The 20,179-nt window shown below is 40.1% G+C and overlaps 1 protein-coding gene across 4 annotated transcripts in view; it reads left to right on the forward strand.

Moving 5' to 3' along the window:
- The window catches only part of CMSS1 (cms1 ribosomal small subunit homolog), a 425,391-nt gene that overhangs the window by 215,101 nt on the left and 190,111 nt on the right, over nt 1-20,179 (forward strand). The window contains exon 2 of one of the 4 annotated variants that reach the window (XM_049857928.1): nt 5,915-5,964. The exons of the other annotated variants lie outside the window; for them this stretch is intronic. The gene's annotated coding sequence lies outside the window, so the exon portion shown is untranslated. The remainder of the gene's footprint in view (nt 1-5,914; nt 5,965-20,179) is intronic. 4 annotated transcript variants of the gene reach the window in all.

The following is a 20,179-nucleotide window of genomic DNA, read 5'->3' on the forward strand; positions in this document are numbered from 1 at the left end:
ACTGCCAAAAGAGTGAACAAATCTTTCTCGGAATAAGTACAACCAGAATGCTCTTTAGAAGCAAGGATGGCGAGATTGTATCTTACATACTTAGGACATGTTGTCAGGAGGGATCAGTCCCTGGAGAAGGACATCATGCTTGGCAAAGTACAGGATCAGCGGAAAAGAGGAAGACCCTCAACGAGATGGATTAGCTGCAACAATGGGCTCAAGCATAACAACGATTGTAAGGATGGCACAGGACCGGGCAGTGTTTCACTGTGTTGTACGTAGGGTCGCTATGAGTTGGAACTGACTTGATAGCACTAAAAAGAACCTGCCCATTGTATATTGCATATCAGGGGTTACTACTTTTCTAGGTAAACAATAAATAAATAAATAAACCCGTTGCCATTAAGTTTATTCCAACTTATGGCAACCCCATGTGCCACAGAGTAGAATTGGCTCATAGGGTTTTCTTGGATGTAATCTTTATGGAAGCAGTTTGCCAGACCTTTCTTTCACAGAGGTTCAAACCACCAACCTTTAGGTTAGCAGCCAATTGCAAACCACTTACTCCACCAGGCTTTTCTAAGTTAGATTCTAATTTGCATGTAATTTGGGAGACTCAGGCTGGCTATGCAAGTCTGGTGTTGGGTTGGGGAATGGAGTTCCAGAATACATGTACAGGATGTAACCAGGGAACCGTGAGGGTTTAAATCTCATGAATAGAAATGACAATTCATTCATTATACTAAACCTTGGCATATTCAAGAAAGTGGGGTTACAACCAGGGCACCACCCCTTCTTTCCTGTGTTTGTGTAGCTAATAGCACCTTGCATTGTTAAAAGTGAAATCTTGTTAGCAATGTTTCTTTTTCCCACATTGCTCACTTTGGTTTTTGGCTACTATTCAGTGTGAGCTACAGGAGACTGCTTAACTATTGCCCCTAGGAAGCAGGCTCCCTTAGAGAAGTTGAAGCTGTGAAGCTAGGGGGCAGCGGGGCGGAAGGGGGTTCCGTTGAAGCTGGGAGGCATGGGAGTCAGTTTAGAACAGGGTCTCCCAGCGTGGGGCCCCTCTACTTCCAGTGTATAAGGATCCCCTTGGATGCTTGTGAAAAATGTGGATTCCAGGACCCCACCCTAAACCTACTAAATATGAATCCATGGGATGAGGTTCAGGAATATGCATAGTAATAAGCACCCCTGAGGATTTTATGAAGCCTAAAATTTAGAGCCACTGATCTAGGAAATGCGTCTGTGGTGTAATATACCACCTTATAGAAGAGAACCCTTTTAACAAATTGAATTCTCATCATTCTGAAGTTAAGTTTTATTAATACAAAATGTGGCCAGGAATATTTGTTTTAATGAAATTTTATCAACCTCTGAAACTGTTAGGACGATATGTGCAAAATGTTAGAAGTGGTAATACATTAAGCACATTTGGGTGTGAGGAAAAGGAGATTGCTATAAATTCAGAAAGGCCACGTGTTTTGCGAAATGTGTATCTGTTAAAGAAGAGGAAGTGGTGAAAGGAGGGAAGAACGCAGAGAGAAACTTTCCGTGGCTTTGAAGATCTTAATTCTTTGTTCTACTTATTTCCAATATGCAGCTGCTTTCTACCAACAGTCCCTTTGCCACAAGTCATCTGTCCCATTCGTTCCTGCATCCACTTCTGCTTTTTCACCCCTTGCACACCAAAGCCAGAATGGAGAATGGTGGCAAAGAGAAAAGCAATTGATAGGAAGTTTTATAGAAAAGAGAGAAGCAAGGTTGCTGGGTTCTAAAAAGTCTGAAAGCCTTAGATCAGAAAGCTGTTATGTTAGCCATGGATCTCTGGGTAAGACCATTTGTTGTGATTATAAGGCCCTGTGAGATGTAAGTGGTATTGGACACAGCAGGCAGGGGTAGGAAGAGAGCGTGGCTCAGTCCCCCTGCCCCTTTTAAAACAACCTCAGAAGCTAAGGCAAACTAGTCTCTCCCTAGCCTTATCTCATCTTAGGCTCTTTTTTAAAATTTGTTTTTGTTGTCTCTGAATTGCTTCCCTTTGTGTAAGTGATTTCCCTAAATAATCACTCAATTTCTTCTTGACAGGAACTGTTCTATACGTCTTTTGAATACTTTCCCCATTACCCTTCTTCCCTCCTTCCCCATAATTATCAGTACTACCCACAGATGGATAAATATGAGTCCCATCTTTCATCCCATTTCATGAGGTGATCATCTGTAGTTTTCTGTGCTCTACACTACAGGGGCCTTTAATTTTGGGTTTTTTTTTTTTTTCTTCTATATATAGTCCTGGATAGCCATCATTCAAATCCCAGAAGTTTTAATTTTATCCTTTTTTTTTTTTTATTGTGTATTATTGAAACTCAGCTCTGGAATGATGAGAATCCAGCTTGTTTATCTTATATCTTCTCTTCCCCCAAGGAAATTCCAGCTTCCACTCAGCCCTCAGCATAGTGACTCTAGAGTTTGCTACTTAAGTTAAGAAATTAAAGCTGAGAGCAAATGTTCCCAACTCTGTTTTGAATCAGATAATCAAACTGATAATTGCAGCAGCCAGCCAAAGTAAGCAAGCATTCTTGGTGGGTAGAACCATGATGCATTGTTTTAAGCTGTTTGATTACAAAACCACTGCAAGCTTTTGAAATTGAACTATCTGTAATGTGCATCGTGAGGGATAAAAATAACTTTTTCTTAACGTACTTTTGTTTGGTCTTGTTTTGTGTACTCTTTGTCCAAAACCTGAGCATATTCATCTTCATAATTCTTTCAGTATTTACTGGCTTTCTTAGCGTCTTAGCTGGTATTTTCCATGTGAGGTTTACACCATCTTGTGGCCTGTAATTTTCCCTGACTCGCTATATTTCTTGTGTTCTTGGCATTCATTGGCCTACTGGCAGATGTTTAAAATAGGTGGAAAAGGAGGAATCACCTGTCACTTTCTGCACTAAAGGCCTTTTTTACTTTTCCTCTTTTTTCTTTATGGTCATGGGGAGTCGTTGATTTTTAACTCAGATTTACCCTTTTTATCTGTTATTCACTGAGGTGAAGATATCTCATTGCCTGACATTTTCATTTGAATAGAAGACTGTCCTAAAGTAGAGCAGAGCCTCAGTGATGTGTCTACAAAATTGGTCTTTACTGATGTTTCACTGATCCATTTTATGAAATATCAAATTCAGGAAATCCATGCTAGAAGACAATTCATGAAGGATGCAAAAGTCCAGTCAGGAAAAACCAGTAAGAGGTCCAGGAAGAGACTTAAGGGCAAAATCCACTCCCGGTTGAATGGCTGAGGCACAGTGAGGCCCAGAATTGGCCTAGAAAGTGTACAAATTTTATTCTAATTGCAGTTCGAGGCCAACCTCCAAAGTGCTTTAAGTAAAAGAAGTGCTTCACTGATGTCAGCCATAGTGTTGTATGGGCAAAATGGACGTCTTTGCTTTGACCATCACTGCTATGAGTGGTAATATAGGACTGACAAGACTAGTTGAAAAAGGTATATCTGTCACCTGCTTTTACGTGGCTGGCGGTCACAGGGAAGTTGGCAAAACCTGGCCACGGAGGGAGTAGAGGCAGGTGTCTGATCTGTTGGCAAGCAGATGCACCTAACCTCCCCCCACTGGTTATGCATTGCCTGTGGTTATTAGCTTTCCAAGTAGCTAGGCTGTAATTTGCTTGCAATTTGGGAAACTGAGGCCTCCCTGGGAATTTGAGGTTGGGATTGGTTTCCGCAACACAGCCTTACCTGGGACCTATCGGCAGGGTGTTGCCCGTCTCGTCTACTAAGTTGGCACAACATCTCCCACCTTCCTGATGTTTGTATAACATAATTATAATAAATTGCTGTTGCTCTTGGAGATAATCTCTTTCCTCACATCTGGGTTTAAGTCTTTCAGTAGCGCTGCTAAAGCGGTGGGGCGGAAGGAGGCTTTCCATAAAGTTAGGGTCCTTCCTGATAAAGGTAACTGTTCCACCCCTCTCTCCCAATTAGATCCCCTGCCAGCAATAGCATAGGCTTGAGCCCGTGCCAAATGTTTTAACACCATAAGGACTCACTTGATAAAGGCTGTGCATGGCAAAGAAGAAAAAAATCAGTTGAGAGTTCCCAAACTAAAATTTTCCAAGATTGCCACATGAGACACAGCCAAGGCACCCTTCATCTAACTGTTACCATGTGTTTGCTGTAGTCATTGGTACCTTGCAATTCTCATTCTCCAGTGCTTCCAGAGATTAGAAATTACAGGAAGCGCTGGCCAAGTCAAGATGGAAGTCTGCTCTAGCTGGAGAGAATTTGGTCTCTGACACAAAAAGGACCATGGCAAAGACAGGGAACAACTGTGGGATTAATACTGTGGTCTTTCCAAATAATTACTAAGTAGTTATTGGTCTGTTAGTCAGCAGCATTCAGTGGTGTACTTCATTGTTCCGTTAATGTTTTGCATGTGTTTGCTAGCCTTGCTTCCTTTACTGGTATAAATTCTAGACCAGGAAAAGGATTTTTGTCTTGCCCTGGCTCTTATATTTTGCATAGACAACTAGCGTTAACAAAGCAAGAGCCGACACTAAATGGTTACCGGGTATCTGACTCGTTGAAGCAAAATGGTTTCATAGATCCCTGGGCATAAAGCATAGGAGACAATAATTACAAGGTACTTAGACAGTTCAGAAACCTGGACTACCCATAAATATAGGAAAGAGACATTTTTCTCTGTTTGGCTGGCAGTGGTTTTCGGATCTCATATGTAATGATAATTTTAGCCTCAACATTCACCAAACCTTTTCCTTGGTTGCTAATGAATAATAAAATTGACTGGTTTGAGGTAGAATCAAAAGGGAAGATTAAAAAAAAAAAAAAAAACCATGGACTTTAAATATTAGATCGACATCCCTGAATGATAATTTAAATTGAATGCAGATGACTAAATTTAGTGAGGCCTCTGTTTCAACCTGACCACTCAAAACTTAGCCTCCTATTCAAAGTACTTAATGGATTTTAACCAAACCTGCAGTACTACTGAAGAATCCAAAATTCATCTTCAGTTCAGTTTATTTTGCTGTTTTCCTGGAACAGAATGGTGGCTAGTTAGTGTGTTTCCACTTGGGTGCCTATTGGGTAATTTCACTGAGGGAGTTAGAGCTCATGGTGGTAGTAATAATAATGATAGCATTAAAAGCAGGAACAAGACTGCCTGTTAGCAACCTGAGCAGGCAAAGACATTAATGGACCATGAAAACTGGAGGGCCAGGGTGACTGTGGGTCAGAGCTAACACACATAGGCAAGCACAGTATAGAGGAAGCTTTCGTCACCTCTGCTGCACTGAGCCTTTACCCTTGATAGAGCAAGCTCTTAGTTTTCCCGGGTTGTTAATCTGGCACCTTTCATGAACATCAGCGTTCACTTTGGAAAATAAAAAAGCAAACACCCAAAGCATCTAAGTGTTAAAGGGGAGAGAAAATCAGCAGAGGAAATCACAGTAGCCCTTGATACAGTGGCACCTTTTTCTTGAGTCATATGAGCAGAAGATATTTGAGAGTTCGAAGCTTTGACAGTCCCCCTTGAAGTCAGTAACCAGAGGTCTTGGGAGGGAAGGTAGCGCTCCTCTGTTGCCACAGTTTTTAGCTCAGGCATTTATATGCATATATGTCCACATTTTCAAAATTGGCCTCTTAAAATGTATATGAGAGCCAAGTGATTTGAAAGTATCACTTCTTTTCCCCCATTGCTTTTGCTCTGTGTTTGCAGTTTCCTTTCTACCATTAATTACTGTTTCTAAAGGAATTGGTGTTTCCTGGCCTGGTACAGTTTCTGTTTGTTTTGGATTGTCCCTCAGTTGTTGAGATATCTGCCATATGTTTTAGAATCTAGTATTTGCTTGACTACGATACCAAGTTCTCACTCTTTTCTGTCGTTCTTATTTTTAGGTAAGTCAACTGACGGGAATGAGTTTTCATTCGATGGAATTTTCCATTTGGTAAAGTACTGCTATTTTTATCAAATGATGTAAACTTTTGTTTTTGTAATTTCTTGATCCATATTTTCCCACAACACTGACCTTGGTAGTGTACTGTGTCTAGAAGGAAAAAAAAAAAAAAAGCAGGGAGAGGACTTTGGTAAACAAGGTAAAGGCATGTAACTGAAGTATTTATATGTCAAAAAACATTCTTGAAAGAAATCTACCTCTTTTTAGTGGTTTTTACCAGTTTTGGCTTTTAGAACTTCAGGAAGTAGAAGAGATTTTCTATTTAAGTATGTTTAGAGAGGATTGGACTTATTTCCAGAGAATCCAACCAAGTTTAGAGCAGTGGCTTTCCAACTGTATTTGGTGAAAATCTGGTATTTCTCAAAATGTTACTAGATATTTTGGGAAAAGCATTCTGTATCCAGAGAGCTTATCTTTTGCATCATAGTTCGAACCTTCAGGTGTTTGTTCACTTTAAAACACAGTTATTAAATATTGTTGTTGGGTGCCATCAAGTTGATTCTGACTCATAGTAACTGTGTAGGACAGAGCAGAACTGTGCCCCTAGGGTTTCCTAGGCTGAAATCCTTATGGGAGCAGATCACTGGGTCTTTTCTTCCACAGAGTGACTGGTGGCTTTGAACCACTGACCTTTCAGTTGGCAGCCAAGCTTATAACCATTGCACCACCAGGGGTCCTTGAGTTATTAAATTGAAGAAACAAAATATACAATTTCAAAAGCATGAACTCAGGCTACTACGCGACAGAGATGGTACCAGGGCTTGTGGTCCATAATGGTAGAAGATCAAAGACTCTAAAAGTGAGCACAAAGAGAGGGGCAAAGGGATACATCATAACCACAATGGCTTTTCTTTGCTGGTTCTGGATCTTTTCACTAGCAATAATGACATCTGTATTTGGTACACTTTTTGCAAAGATGGTTCATAGATCCTAGCAGTTCTTTTTCCTTTGGGGAATGTTTCTGTTTCTGTAAAACTAGACACATATTACACTCCAGAAACTATTGTTGGTTATTGATCTGTTGAGTAACAGGCAACCAGAGCCTAAATCTTACACCCAACCACATGTCTTTCCCAAAATGTTTCTTGATTTGAATTGCATTGGATGTTTTCTTCTAGGGACTAAGTAGAAAAAAAGATATACCTTAAAATACCCATAGGACCAATTGAATTCCTTCAACTCTCCTATTCCATTATCTCTTCCCTCACCCCAGTTTTAATTTTTAAACTAAATCCCTGACATTTGTAGTTACAAACCCTGTTGAGACCAGGGAACGTTGGCGTAATTCTTAGATATTGGTTGAAACACTGATAGGATAAGATTGACATTCTTTTTTAAAAAAGTTTAGTGATTGAAGCAGAGTTTCTTCCTGGGCGCAAGGCTGCCCTATCTCTACCCACAGCTTGTCTCTACCCCATGGATCCAAGAGCACTTAGGTTGGGGACCCTTTCTATTCTATGAAGCACTGTGCTTTTGGTTGAAGGAATGAGTTGATGCATAAATGAATGCAATATTAGTCTTTTGAAAATTAAGAATTTCCATTTCTAGGCACATTTACCTTGTGTTTGGCAACATATGGTATGGTTGCCTTCTCATGTTGAGATTCTGCTAAATATAATTTCCATATCAATACTCATGTATCTAAATTAGATTTCCTTTGAAAACCTTTGTGAGAGGATGGTAGGTAGGGAGCAAGGGTTGAATAGTATCTTTTAACTCAAAGTATTCGTAAGAAACAATTCAAAAAATATAATCAAGACTTCAAGCCGAAGTCTTGATTGAGCCTACACTTGAGTTGGATTTTTAACATCTTCCTCAGGCATTTTTATTTAAGAATGATATCTAAAAATTCCTTCTGGTTCTTTTATATCTTTACACTAGAAGGGAGGTGAGTGAAATCAATGTCTTGTCAACCATTTGTAGAGCCTGCCAAGAATAAGTTGCATAAAAATAGATTAATGCTTTCTCCCTTGTGTTCTCATAATGTTATTAAAAGCCAAATCCAAAATCAAGCAAACATTCCCTGTAATTTCTGAGAAATTGGTGGTCCAGATGAAACTCCAGCATGCTTTCTAACTTCAAGAACGTCAGGAGTCCTTTGAGGAATACATGTCACTTAGTAAAGGGTAGGCACACCTAGGAGAAACCCACCGAGAGGATCCTCCCTAATACTGTGAAGACAGAGGTTCTGATGCTTAGGGAATGAATTCACATTCCCCCTTTCCATGCCTAATTAAGCATAACTCAGTTCAGTTTCAGCTCAGCTAAACCGCCATCAGAAAAGGCAGACACATGCCATTTCCCCAATTACAAAATGAGTTGATATCAAGTTTTCCAGACTAAATCACCAGTGATGGATTGGTTTCTGTTTCCACTAAGCAGATTCTGACAGCAGTCCATTTTGAGGCCAAAAAGTTGTATTAGATAAAGTATACTGAGAATGTTTGAAATTAAGTTTAACAGAAAATTGAATGACCGTATTCTTTTTGTTTCCTTTCTAAAATATGCTCCTTCCGAATATTTAAGCCGTTTTTTTTTTTTTAAGCATTTTTAGTGTCAAGTTCATTGCTTCTAGAATTCTGACAGTCCTTGAAAGTGAACAGCGAAGTTACTGAAGTAAAAGGTGCTACAGCTATGACTGAGAAGACAGAAGAGAGCTGGCTCTTCAGTCCTCTGCACCTCAATGCCCTCGTCTGTTTCCTTTCAATAGGCTAAAGCTCCATGAAGCCCCTTTTGTTCGTTGTTGTACCTGTAGCACTTGCCACAGTGCCTGGTACCTAGTAGGTGCTCACTGAATATCTGTTAAGTGAGTGGAAAGACTGTAGTGTATAAAATAATCTCAACCGCCTGTGACGGTTGTGAGGAATAAATCATAGCCCTTGACTTACGATGGGGTTCTGTTCCAACAACTCCATCGTAAGTTGGTGCTGAGGTGAGTCGAATACCTCATTTTCTTTTTTTAGTTTTCATTATTGTTGCTTTTTATTATCATTATCTTTATAAATCATAACATTGAATGTCTGCCAGTAAATGTCTGAGAATGATAACATCAGCAAATAGCATGCTGCAACATTGTGTGTAGTACATATTACTAACAATAAGATGTTCAAAAAAAACTGGCACCATAAGTTCGGTTCATGGTAACTCAATTATGTCGTAAGTCAGGACTAGCTGTGTACATGTGGAGGACCTGTCACGTAGTGATTTGCCGTGGATGACATCTTGTACCTGATTTGAGAGCTAGAATTGCTTGCATCCCTTTATTCCTCCCTGCTGTGGAGTAGATCTGCACCCAGAAATTTGATGAACATGGCATGAGAATAAACGGAATAAATAAAACAAGCTAAAGAATTCCTTTTCTGCATTCTAGGGATATTTCTATCTATGCCTCCCTTGGGCCCCTACTTGATAAACTGACAAGATCTCATAGCCCAGTTCCTTTGCTTTGTCTTAGCCTACAAGAACTCTGATGCCTCATGCTAGTCAATGGCTGATTTTTTTGAAGATATTTATTCTTCTCTAAAAATATCATACTTATCCCCTTCATTAGATTTGGAAAAACATCCTACTGTTATCTTTTTAATACACCCACAACCTCCTGACCAGCTTCAGGTTTGATTTATAAGCTTATTCTGATCTCGTCCTGTTTGCATCTTGAAACTCAAGTCACACTTTCTATTGGTGTGCCTTGTTTTATGCTTAGGAATCACCAATACAAGGGCTAATGTGATACTTTTTCAAATACTGGCCATTTTAGTAAATATGTTTTAAATGCGACCCTGTGTTGTGATTCAACAATGAATAACATGAATCATGACCGTTTATGAATTATAAAACTGGAGTCATATATTTTCCCTGTGTTCTACAACTCAATTCCCAGAACAAGAAGGATGAATGTGAGAGATACAGCCTTTGAGAACCCTGCCATAATGTCGATCAGCATTTCCCAAAGTGTTTTCTGTGGAACACTAATCCTCTGGGATGTCCTACCAAAAGTCAAATAAATTTAGGAAAAAGATCCATCTATATTCTTTAAAAATTCACAGTGCAAATAGAAAGCTTGATAAAGACTTTAAAATGTCCTCCATAAAGAAACAAGTTTAGTTTTGGTGAACTAATTTAATTGGAAACACACTTTGGAGAAACTAAGAACATTAATGCCACCTTTAAAATAAATAAAAAAAAAATTTTTTTTTTTTTACCTTTAGAAGCTTGTAATTCATTCACTCTATTGTTTTTTGTTCTGTTTTCATTTACTCTTTCTGACTTTGTGATTAGAAGTTCTTAGTCCCCTCTTCTCCTTTCATGCATATCCCCAACCTCTGATAACACGTGAGAGGGATGGAAAGAAAGAGCAAAGTGAGGAAGAAAAGAAGGGTGTGTGTGTCTGTGTGTATGTGTTTGTTGTTATCATCTATAAAAAACCCATTGCCATCAAGTGGATTCTGACTCATAGCGACCCTATAAGACAGAGCAGAACCCTGTCCCATAGGGTTTCCAAGGAGCGCCTGGTGGATTCGAACTGCTGACCTTTTTGTTAGCAGCCGAATGCTTAACCACTGTGCCACCAGGGCTCTGTTATCATCTGTACAGAGCCATTTTGTAGGCCCTTGTGTACTTTAAAACTTTATACTAATATGATAAAGTATATTCAAACTGGAAGTCAATTTTATTATGTTATGTGATTAAACATAATTTTTTTTTTTTAATTTTGGTTCTGTAACAAATGAAAAATGATTGCCTGAGAAGATAAGTTGTGTCCATTGGTTAATGAAGTTAAAAAATATATCAGGAAAAAATTTTTTATTTCAAATTATACATAGAAATTGCTATTATTTCTACCATATTTTCATCATAAGTTTTTAAGTTTAAAAGCTTAATGATTATAATCAAAAAATAAGTTATGACAGCATTTGTCTGTATTATAGGAAAACCTCCACTCTCTAATATCTTTGAATGGTGATTTTGGATAGTAGAATTTTCTCTGTACTTAGAGACCCCTGCCTCCCAATCTCTAACACCGCCATGAGCTCCAAAACTTTTTTGAAATATATTAACTGCTTTCAATGAAAAAATTTCTAAAATATTTTCATTTCTTTGCCTTCAGAAAACATATGCTAACCATAATTTAAACTTTTTCATGACCCGAGGTCATCATCATTCATTTCAGTGTTTATTTAACACCTGTAGGGTCGCTATGAGTTGGAATCAACTCGACGGCTATGAGTTTTTGTTTTTGGTGTTAAAACAGTAAGGAACCCTGGTGGCACAGCAGTTAAAGCAACTGACTACTAATCAAAAGGTCAGCAGTTCAAAACCACCAGTGGCGCTGCGGGAGAAAGATAGTAGTCTGCTTCCGGAGAGATTTACAACCTTGGAAACCGTATGGGGTTGCTATGAGTTGGAATCAATTCAGTGGCAGTGGGATTTTTTTTTTTTTTTTTTGAGGGGGATGCAGGAGGGTGCTAAAACAATAATAAAAACAATATTTCATGAAATGTGAACCTCATATAAAATTCAGATTTTTGTGTCCATAATTAAAGTTTAATTGGAATACATCCACACCCATTGTTTGCATGTCGTCTTGGCTGCTTTCCTCCTACAGCAACAGAGTTGACTAGTCACCGCAAAGGCCATCTAGCCCCAAAGCCTAAAACATTTACTAATCTAGCCCCTTACAAAGGAGCCCTGGTGGCACAGCGGTTAAGTGCTCTGCTGCTAGCTGAAAGGTAGGCAGTTGGAACCCACCAGCCATTCCATGGGAGAAAGATGGGGCAGTCAGTTTCCTGAAAGATTGCTCCATGAGGCGGTTTTGCTCTGTCCTGTAGGGTCACTATCCACTCTGCAGCAACAGGCTTGGTTTGGGGGCGGGTTGTGGATGATGGTCCTCTCAGGCCCTTGTGGAAACTTAGGTCTGTTTTCCAGTCTACTAGACGGCTTCTGACGGCTGTACTTTGGGATTATTGGGTCAGCCTTGTATACCTTTGCTCATTTTCGGGCTGTGAAGACTACAGACTCCCGTGAGTGTGCCTTGCAGAACTTCCCTCTCTAATGTGATGCTTCTAATCCTCTGTGCACCAGAAACTAAAATAACCATCATATGAATGTTGTGTATAAAATAAGAGCATTCTAAGAAGCATTTTCATATGGAAAGCCTATGAAATTCATAGATTTTTGGCTGTTCACGTCTTTTTTTTTATCCTTTTGCTTATTTCTTGAATCTCTAACTTGTTACAGTGTTTTAGATCGGTGAAATGTTGCTATAAATTTGTTAAACAGACCTTTCCCTTATCCCTAACCTTAACAGACTTCTAGGAACAGGTGCAGATGTTACGACATCTCCCTTTATGCTGTCAAGTGAGAAGCTGTGTCTAAAATATTAATCAAAACATTTCCATCTCATAGTTTACAGCCTCCTTATGGACTGTTTTAGATTTGATAAAGAGTTCTATAGTAGGCTCATTCTGATACTCTCTCTGGTCAAAATGACGAATCCTGAAAATGTCTATCGTTTAGGAAGATTATAGTTTATTTTCTTTTTTAAGTAAAGAAGATTCAAAATCAGCATCTACAAATATTTGTTTATGGTTCTGTTTAATTATCAAATAAGCTGAAAACGAATTGAGGGCTAGAGAGAGGGCCGACCCAAACTGTACATCCTACAGAGCTGGAAGAACTGAAGTGTTTGGTCAGCAAAGGTTTTCAGGGCTCTGATGGAGATTGGAGCAGTGAACCTAAACTGTGTTTTTAGCACCTCCTACTGACCGTGTTAATCACACCCTCCTGGCATTGCCTCTCCTGTGTTACGGTTAGTTAGCGCATCACATCGCTTTAACACGTTTTCATCCTCTTTAACCATCTGTCTTATTTACTTAAGTACACTTGGCACCCATGTGTGTCTGGTGCAAGAAGCACCGTAGTAATTCTTCTGTGTGTACTCTGAACTGTCAAGGGCAGATATTCTGAGATCTTTTTAGAAATGTCAGGCAGTGAAGAAATTTGACAGTTCTTGAATTATCTTGAGTTATCAGACACTTAAAGTTAAATCGTATTGTTTTGTTACACTTAGAAGACAGTAGCAGGTACCTTTTTTTCCTCAAAAAATATTTCTAGACATTTTGAGTTATTGACTATTTTTCTGTTGCTTTTCTCTTTGAAAGTCTCATCTTTTTAAACAGCATAAATACAAACTGATGCGTGTTTGTGTAAGAGTGTGATTCACATTCTAAGGACTGTAACCTTTCCTTCAAAGTGTTGTCACAACAACTAAGGAGTAAGAGAGTTTTTCATCATATTGTCATTCAACTTCCTGGCTTATTTTCATTTGATTTTTTTTTTTTTTTTTCATTTGGAATTTGTGGAAGAGAATTCTAGAAAGCTACAGTGGTTCTTCTTTTCAGCTAGAGGAAGTGGCTAGAGTGAGACTGAGTTACGGGAAGTGCAGTACAAGAACCTGGTTTGAGAGCTCTGCACATTGTATGCAGTCTTATTTTCTCAGTAATATCCCTGATTCAGTAATCACCCTGGGTAGTGGCCATACAAGTTTTCTTATTCCCTGGAAAGCCCCCCTATAATCGAGAACTTCGCTAGCATATCCTGTACCTTGTAATTTTATTTTCAAAAATTATGTGGCATTTAATGTCTTCATTTCTCCGTGTAGCCGTTTAAAAGCCTTGTATCTTCATTTATTTTATTACGCCCACACCCTTTTTCTAGTTCAGATAATTCTTTGCTATTCACATGTAAGAAGAAATAAATCGTTTGCAGATTTTCTGAAAGCTAGTCTGTCTCACTTGCAGTCTAGTGCTGTGGTTTCTTAGTAGAAGACAGAGCCCTCTTGGTTGAAGTATACAGCCGGAAGCTATAAGTTCCTTAGATTCAAAATTTGTACAAGTTTATACTAGAAAGCCAAAATATCCCCTCTGTAATCACTGAGCTTCCAAAAGAACACAGATTGAGACAGAGCTGACTCATTAGACTATAGGCATTTTAAAGGCCTGAGATAGGGCATGTGAGACCCAGCATTGCTTTCGCTGTGCTTTTTGGAGGGCTCCAGATGGTGAGGGGGTCTTTTTCCAAGGCCTACAGACAAGAAAATGTAAATTGACAGAAAGGTGGCCTCTCTCACCCTTGGTGGTTGTTCGTTGCTGTCTAGTTGGCTCCGACTCACAGCAATCCCATATACAAGAAAAGAAAACGTTGCTTGGTCCTGCATCATCTTCATGATTGTTGGTGTGCTTGAGTCCATTGTTTCGGTTACTGTGTATTTTGAGCCTCCCAACCTCATGGGCTCCTCTTCCAGCACCGTATCGGACAGTGTTCTGTTGTGATCCATAGTGCATTCATTAGCTGGTTTTTGGAAGTACATTGCCAGGCCTTTCTTCCTAATTTGTCTTAGTCTGGAAGCTCCGCTGAAACAAGTGTACCATTGGTGACCTTGCTGTTATTCGAAGCACCAGTGGCATAGCTTCCAGCCGCGTAGCAACCCACAAACTGTCACAGTCTCTCACTCTCCTCTCATCAAAAGGAATAGCAACAGGTTAAAAATTAATAGTCACTGATGACATTTTTTAAAATAGTCTTAAGCTTTTAAAAAAAGTGTTTATTTTCATGATTTAATTTTAAAACTGCCAAGCCAGTATACACGTTACTGTTCATTTACCAAGAGCTATTTTATTAGAAGGTAATGAAAAATTTTTAGTTTTCTCGGTGTCAATGTAATCTACGTTTCAAGATGAATGGATTGCCTAGAACTCAAATCCCAGTGCAGAATTCTCCAACTCACTGTTCTCACTTAAAACATTGGAGGTCACAGCGTCCTGATGTCATGCATTTCCAGGCTACAAACAAACTGTTGAACATACTTGAGTTTCTGGCAATACCCTAGAGCTCTCCTGATATGTACGAAGCTCATCCTTCTCTGGGGTTGGTAAGAAGTGAGATGTTATCGTGCCGTCAGTTGTATCCCTCTTGGTTCTTTGTTGCCTTCCAAGTTAGGCATCTTCAGCATCTTAACTCCAAAAACAAGCCGTGGTGCGCAAGAAGCAAGAAACTTCAAAAGAGAAAGAACCCTTCCCAGAATTTCAGAATTGCCTCATTGGAGAGAAAAATATTATAATATTTTGTTTTATTCAGAGAATCTAAGTGTCAGAAAGAATAAAGAGACAGAAGAGGAGCTTTTTTTGAGCAACTAGCTCTTGAATTTGAAGCAAGGTCTGCATCGTGACCCCACTTTAGGAAAGTAACTGGCCCTCTGTAAAGCAGTGCTTTCTAACAGACCAGTGAATTAGGTATCTCTCGTCTTGGTTGTTTGTATTTTAAAATTCTCAGTATAGATGTAAAGATCTAAATTCAATCTGCCAGGGAAAGCTTTGTAAAGGGAACCTACCCTTCATTAGTCAGCCCTTTCCATGTGTTCTAGAAGCTTCTGTGAGTTTTAGGAATTCCCTAAATGGCTAAAGCGGAGATTGGAATTTGATAGAAACAAGGATTTGCAGGTTAAAAAAGAAAAGAATGTCTGCTATGTTATGAAACTCTGCTCTTTTAAATGGAGAAAGAAGAATAGCTCAGATGCTAGTTCCCATTGTGTGTGTGTGTGTATCTCTCTGTGTGGGATCTGTGTGTGTTTGTATCTGTGTGTGTGTGTATGGACGCAGAGACAGACAGAGATACATTTTTAGTAGCTTGTAACCAAAACATGTAATAAAATTCACATAGGAATTTTTAATTTTAAATAAAAACAGAGAGGGAAGATCAGGGAAGACATGGTGTTAGAGTAACTGTGTGTCTCTCAGGAACCCTACAGGTCTTTTAATTTGGGTGCAGTCGTGCAGGTGAGCAGTAAGAAAGGAATCAAGGCACAGTTCTGTTCTGAAGAGAAGGAGCTGACCTTCCATTGGTCCTCCCCTCCATTGCCAGCCCAAACAGAACCAGTGCCAAGTCCACTCTCAGCTGGTGGGTTTCACCTGGCCTGTGCATTCGTTCTGGTTCCTCTGGCTCTGTGTGCATTCTTGTTATGGGGTGACTTTGCCAGAGTATTTGTTCTGTACCTTTGGAAAGGTCTGCAGTTTCAACAGTTGCATGTCTAGTTACAGAACGAACATGACCTTGGAAAAATCACATGTGCATCTTACATTGGACTTGAGCATTCGAGGGGGCATCGAAACGTCGTCATTGGTTCAGTATTCTTTTGACTTCGAGGGTCCTTCCACTGGATGGGCATAGGTGAGGGACAGCCAGAATCTGACCAAACCAAGGGGAAGGGCAAGCGAGGGAGACTGCCATTGACTCAGCTGTGATAGGTAGAAAACCTAAGAATTTTTTTATTCAGCGGTCACCATTTGTTTCCATCGTTTGTTCCCATGGTTATTTTCCACTGCCCAGTTGTTATTTGCACTTTTTTAAAAACATCAGTGAATGAGCCTCAAGAGGCAAAGAGAATTGAGGTGCTACACCAGAGTCTAAGAAAATTCAGAGTTTTGGCCTGAGGTCCCACTCTGAGCTCATGCTTTTTTATTACACCGTATTTGGCGGAAGATCTGACACTAGATGTACCGTAACCATTGCAAAGACAGCCATTCTCTTGCTTCCTAGATTTCCACTGGGATTTTTGCCTGTTGTTAGAGTAGCGACACCTTTGTATGAGTTTCAGGTGTTCTAGACATTTGGGGAAGGAGAGGGGGAGGAGAGAAGGAATTGATGGTAAAGAGGTGGCACCTGAAAAATGGCAAGGTCCAGGGTGAACGTGGAGTATGTGCTGTTTTCTGGCCCAGGCCACGTGGTTGGTATGAATGTTGTGTACGTCCCCAGTGCGGTCACCTTTGCGGTGGTAATTCTCCCAGTTTAGCCACCACGAGTATTGTTCCTTATTTTTCTATAGTGCTTGTCAAAATGCTATGACAACTGGCTGGTTTTATACAAACAGAGCCTGGCTCTCAAGAGACAGTGTGTCTGAAAGTCAAACGTGGATGGCAGCCATTGGCACGCAGAGGAGTCAGAAACCACAGATTGTTTTCTCGTTGGATGAACAGTTTAGAGCAACGTAAAGTTAATTGAAGAATTCCTTGAAAGTGAAGTCAGACTAAAAGAAATGCCCCGAGTCTATAATTTACTGAATGTGAAGGATCTGTAAGTGGTAGCGAGACTAAAAGAGTTTGGCGGGAAGAAAGAGCATTTTGTAAACAGATCTGGCTTATATTATTGGCGAGGCTGTTTTAATTATTTGCTCTAATAATGTAGATCTGCAGAAGTACCTCTAATTGGGTAAGGTTTGATTTATGGAGTTGGCCTCGTATAAACCATGATGTCATGGTATGCTGCAGAAGATTACAGGCCTGGTCTCGCCCTTGAAAACTGCTATTTCTACCTAAGACTACTCACACTCTGCATGTCTTACTTTTGCAAAGCCAAAGCACTCTGTGTTCTCTTTTGTAATGCCACTTGCCCAGGTAAAGTCAACTTATATTATTACTAATCAAGTCATTTATCAAACAGAAATGAACTGGAGGAGAAAGGGGTGGACAGAGGAAAAGCTCTAGTAAATGAAGAAACCTTTGCTTCTTGGGAACCAACTTGCGACTCTATGCAGCAGTGGATTTACTCTCTCTTCAGCAGATGACTGGCTAGGATATGCAAGACTGTCAAAAGTGGCGTCTGTCTGTCTGTCACGTCCTCCTACCACCCTGCCCTCATGCTCTGCTCTCCTTCTCCCTCCTGGAAAGCTGTTTCGGTGTCATCATTGCCTATTTCATCTGGTTTTGAATAAGAGCATGAGCGTCTCTGTAACATTTCACCGTGGCTCTTACTCCCTATTCCATTGCAACAGAAGCCTTGATGTAGGGCCAAGACCTTTTCTTTGATTATAGGTCTGCTGATTACAATTTCCTGACATTTTTCTTGCATTAATTATACCTTTAACGACTGTATTTTTATGGTTTCCAGTTTCAATTTTGTTAAAGTCAAGCAAGACTTTAGAAGGAATCCTTCTAGGTTTTAAAATTTTGTTTTCCATCTCCATAGACACATCCAAACTCCCTGAGGGACTGAATTGCTGGGCTGAGAGCTGTGGGGACCATGGTCTCAGGGAACATCTAGCTCAATTGGCATAACATAGTTTAGAAAGAAAATGTTCTACATTCTACTTTGGTGAGTAGCGTCTGGGGTCTTAAAAGTCTATGAACAGCCATCTAACATACTCCACTGGTCTCACCCCTTTGGAAGCAAGGAAGAATGAAGAAAACTAAAGATACAAGGGAAAGATTAGTCCAAAGGACTAATGGACCCCATCTACCGCGGCCTCCACCAGACTGAGTCCAGTACAGCTAGATGGTGCCCAGCTACCACCATGGACTTCTCTGACAGGGATCACTATAGAGGGTCCTGGTTAGCTGGAGAAAAATGCAGAACAAAATTCTAGCTCATAAAAAAAAAGACCAGACTTACTGGCCTGACAGAGGCTGGAGAAAGCCTAAGAGTATGGCCCCTGGACACCCTTTTAGCTCAGTAATGAAGTCACTCCTGAGGTTCACCCTTCAGCCAAAGATTAGACAGGGTCATAAAACAAAACAAGACTAAAGGGGCACAACAACCCAGGGGCAAGAACTAGAAGGCAGGAGGGAACAGGAAAGCTGGTAATAGGGAACCCAAGGTTGAGAAGGGAGAGTGTTGACATGTCGTGGGACTGTTAACCAATATCATATAACAATATGTGTACTAACTATTTAATGAGAGACTAGTTTGTTCTGTAAACCTTCATCTGAAGTACAATTAAGAAAATGTTTTCCAATCTTTTACAGTTGTCTAACCGTATCTGACTTGATGGCCATCATAAGTGATTTGCCTTTATCAGGCCTTTTCAAACTATTCAACTTTTCATGGAAAACAACTCTTGTCTTTCACCATCGTATTTCATTAGTTTACATAATATTTGGTTAAACTATGTAATAGCAAGTCCAACGAGCATAAACAGGTTTGGAAACAGACACACCTCTTTAAAAAGTTGGAAGAAGTTCGTGGGGGCATACAAGAGATCAGCCTGCTAGCCCCCAGTGTCCTCAGTGTTAAACAAAGGCACCGAATTGATTAAGTGGAGCTCAGTTCTGAGAACTTCTGAATCTGTGCTCCGCATACCCTCTTCCTTTTATAGTTGGATCCCAGGGATGCGGGACATGACTTACCCAAGGTTGTGAAACTAGTTCATAGCCCACCTGGGAGCCCTAACTCCCAAGTCATGGTTTTCCCACGGCACCATAGGAGACGTGGCATCCTGGACCTGTCTTTGCTTGTCTGACTGCTGAATGAATGTAAGGATGCCGGTTTATAGAGTATGCTTGACTTACTACCACAAAGTGTCTGTCTTGATCCTTCCTTTACCTGCAGTTCTAGTGTTACTACTTAACACACAATTTTCTTTGTATTCTTCCTGATATTAAAATTGGCCTTTCTTTATTATACAGAGTTAATCCAAGCATGAGATTTATCATTTTGCCTATAAATGACCATACTTAGATAAGAAAGAGAGAGAGAGTTCGTGGAAGAATTTTCCTATGCCTGTAGTAAGGCTTGTCCTCCTCGCCAGCCCACAGCCCCTACTGTTCGTGGCTGCTTTTGGCTGTTTAAAGGCAATTTTTTTAAAACGGCACAGGTCTCTGAGATAAAGTGGCTTTGGCGCTTGGTACTGAGGGCTGGAAGATGAGGCTTATATTTTCTCTCTTTCACAAATCATATATGCTGACTTTCCTAATAATACCAGGTTGCAAATTTTTTTTTTTTTTAAATCACTTCCTCCTCCCCTCCCTTCTTCCAGTCCTTCCCTCCTGCCCTACCCACCTTCGAAAAAGATTTGCCGTTGTCTAGAGTCGAAATGGAAACCCTGGTGGCATAGTGGTTAAGTGCTACGGCTGCTAACCAAGAGGTCAGCAGTTTGAATCTGCCTGGTGCTCCTTGGAAACTCTATGGGCAGTTCTACTGTGTTCTATAGGGTCGCTATGAGTGGGTTAGAGTTGAAATGTATACAGCTGGACCCAAACCCCAAACCCAGTGCTGTCGACTCGATTCTGACTCATAGCAACCCTATAGAACAGAGTAGAACTGCCCCCATAGGGTTTCCAAGAAGCGCCTGGCAGATTTGAACGGCTGATCCTTTTGGTTAGCAGCTGTAGCATGTAACCACTATGCCACCAGAGTTTTCTACAACTGGACAGTTGAA

The sequence above is a fragment of the Elephas maximus genome, chromosome 18 (genome assembly GCF_024166365.1).
Source record: "Elephas maximus indicus isolate mEleMax1 chromosome 18, mEleMax1 primary haplotype, whole genome shotgun sequence".
NCBI lineage: Eukaryota > Metazoa > Chordata > Mammalia > Proboscidea > Elephantidae > Elephas > Elephas maximus.